Below are 2364 nucleotides of genomic sequence, written 5' to 3' on the forward strand. Positions count from 1 at the left end.
CCTGTGTTTGAACGACGTCGCGTAATAGAGCTACGATATTGCACAAAGATTTGGCATGAATGTAGCCGCTTTACACGATTGTTAGCAGCGATGTACGGTCGCCAGAAGACCGGGCTCCGGACGGCCACGAGGCACATCGATAGAGAAGACCATTGTGTTCGGAGTGTGGCTGTGGCGCATCGTACTGCATCTACAGCAGCAGTTCCAGCAGCAGTTGGCGCCACAGTGACACAATGAACTGTTACAAATCTGTTATTTCTAGGACAGCTCCGAACCAAACGCCACTGACCCCAAATTATCACAGTTTGCGATTTCAGTAGTGTCGAATGAGAGCGTACTGCAGGGCAGGGGGTAGGTCTGTTGTGTTTTCTGATGAAATGTGGTTCTGATCATCTTGAGGTAGAAGCTCTTTTCTTCATGTTTGCTTTAACAATACATTTGTTTTTGGATGGAGTCCGCCTTTAGCAAAACAGAATTTTGTGTTTAGGATAAAAAACAAAATTGTGTTTTGCATCCAAAAACATATGAAATATGGTTCTGTCACAATGCCAGTGATTGCCACGTGTTGGTTCGAAAAGAGCCGGGTGAGAGCCTGCAACCAACCTGTCTGGGGCCTAGGAACACTGGACCTACACCTGAAGTTATGGTCTGGGATGCGTTTTCGTGTGACAGCAGGAGCTATCTCGTAGTTAGCCCAGGCACCTTGGCTGCTAATTTGTACGTCAGTCTAGTGATTCGACCTGTTGTGCTGCCATTCATGAGCAGTATTCCAGGGGGTGTTTCCAACAGGGTAACGCTCGCCCACATACCGCTGTTATATGCCAACATGCTCTACAGATTGTCGACAGGTTGCTTTGACCTGCTAGATCACCAGATCTGTCTCCAGGCGAGCACGTTTGGGACATTATTGGACAACTCCAGCATCATCCACAACCAGCATTGACCATTTATGTACTGACCGACCAAGTGCAACAGCCGTGGAATTACATCCTATCAACTGACATCCGGCACCTGTAAAACACAATGCATGCACGTTTGCATGCTTGCGTTTAACATACTGGCGGTTACAGCGGTTATTAATGTATCTGTATTTCAGATTTGCAATGGATTGTCTTGCGCTTGCATTAACCTCTGATCTTGCAATGTTAATCACTCAAATATTGAAAGGGTACATTACCGCCCGACAGTGAAAATAGGTACAACATTCTTCGTTATTCTTGTCAGAACAACATATTTTTTTTAATAATAACTCAATTTCACTTAATACACCGAAGCCGGATACCAGTGTAGGAAAGAATGACAATTTATTTATTTAATTGATCACATGTGCACTCCCAAAAAATAAATCCATATATCCAATTTGGTGAGATCTGCGAAATGAATGAATGTATAGTCGTCTGCTAACCGCAGATAGTGAATGAATGTGCAATATATGATAATCTTTGAGACGGTCCTTTGGTCACCTTTGGTGGAACCAAAGAGATGAAATTTACCTGAGCTTTGAGTGCCTGAAAGGTGGCTGACCAATACGATAGCAAGGTGCTCCCCCACCTCGTCGGAGGTGCGAGATGACCTGAAGAACGGCGATGTTTCAGCACTCTGGCGCTGGATCTAGTGTTGGTAAGAGCTGTCTTAGGTGTTCTCCGTAAAGACAAAAGAGTGGAGAGAATGGTATGCATGTGGAATACTTAAGAGTAGTTTGGAATAATTATTTCTCTATTTCAGGAACTTTTGGGGGGAGAATTAAACGACAGGCAGGTATTATTAAGGGGATCATAGGAATCTTCGGAAGTGACCAACGGTCACAACGAAACCACGTGTAGCAATAAGTTGAAATACTTGCGAGTGCTAGTACTAAGCGCTAAAGTTAAGCTGAATTACTGGAGTGTGTACTATAAGTTGGAAATATTTAAGAAATGGCGTGTGCAGGACTTGAAATTAGAGACGAGTACTACCACGTGGTGAGTACTGTGTGAGTCTCAATCTGTGAATGAGACAAAGGATAAAGAGAAAAACTCGTCCATGGTATCAGTTCAGGACTCGCGTGTGTGATGAATATGATCATAATATTACCTATGCGTGTTCTGTTTCCGTGTGACGCTAGATTCAAACTCTAATACTCTGAGAGAGAAGCAAGGTGAGTCAGCCGTCTATCCAGCAACGCCACTTGGCTTGTATTGCACAGGAAGACGTGCATATATCCTCCAGAGCTCGTAGTAGGAAAGAAAAGTTACGAAGTGGGGCAGTGTCGTGTGAAACTGGGATGAATACGAGAGTTGTTTTTTAAGTAAGGGCCGTTCGCGCGTATAGCCCCTTAGTTCGCGCGGACGCAGCAACAAGCCACCGCGCGACTTGCCGGCATCC

Source organism: Schistocerca nitens, chromosome 2, assembly GCF_023898315.1.
Source record: "Schistocerca nitens isolate TAMUIC-IGC-003100 chromosome 2, iqSchNite1.1, whole genome shotgun sequence".
Classification (NCBI taxonomy): Eukaryota; Metazoa; Arthropoda; class Insecta; order Orthoptera; family Acrididae; genus Schistocerca; species Schistocerca nitens.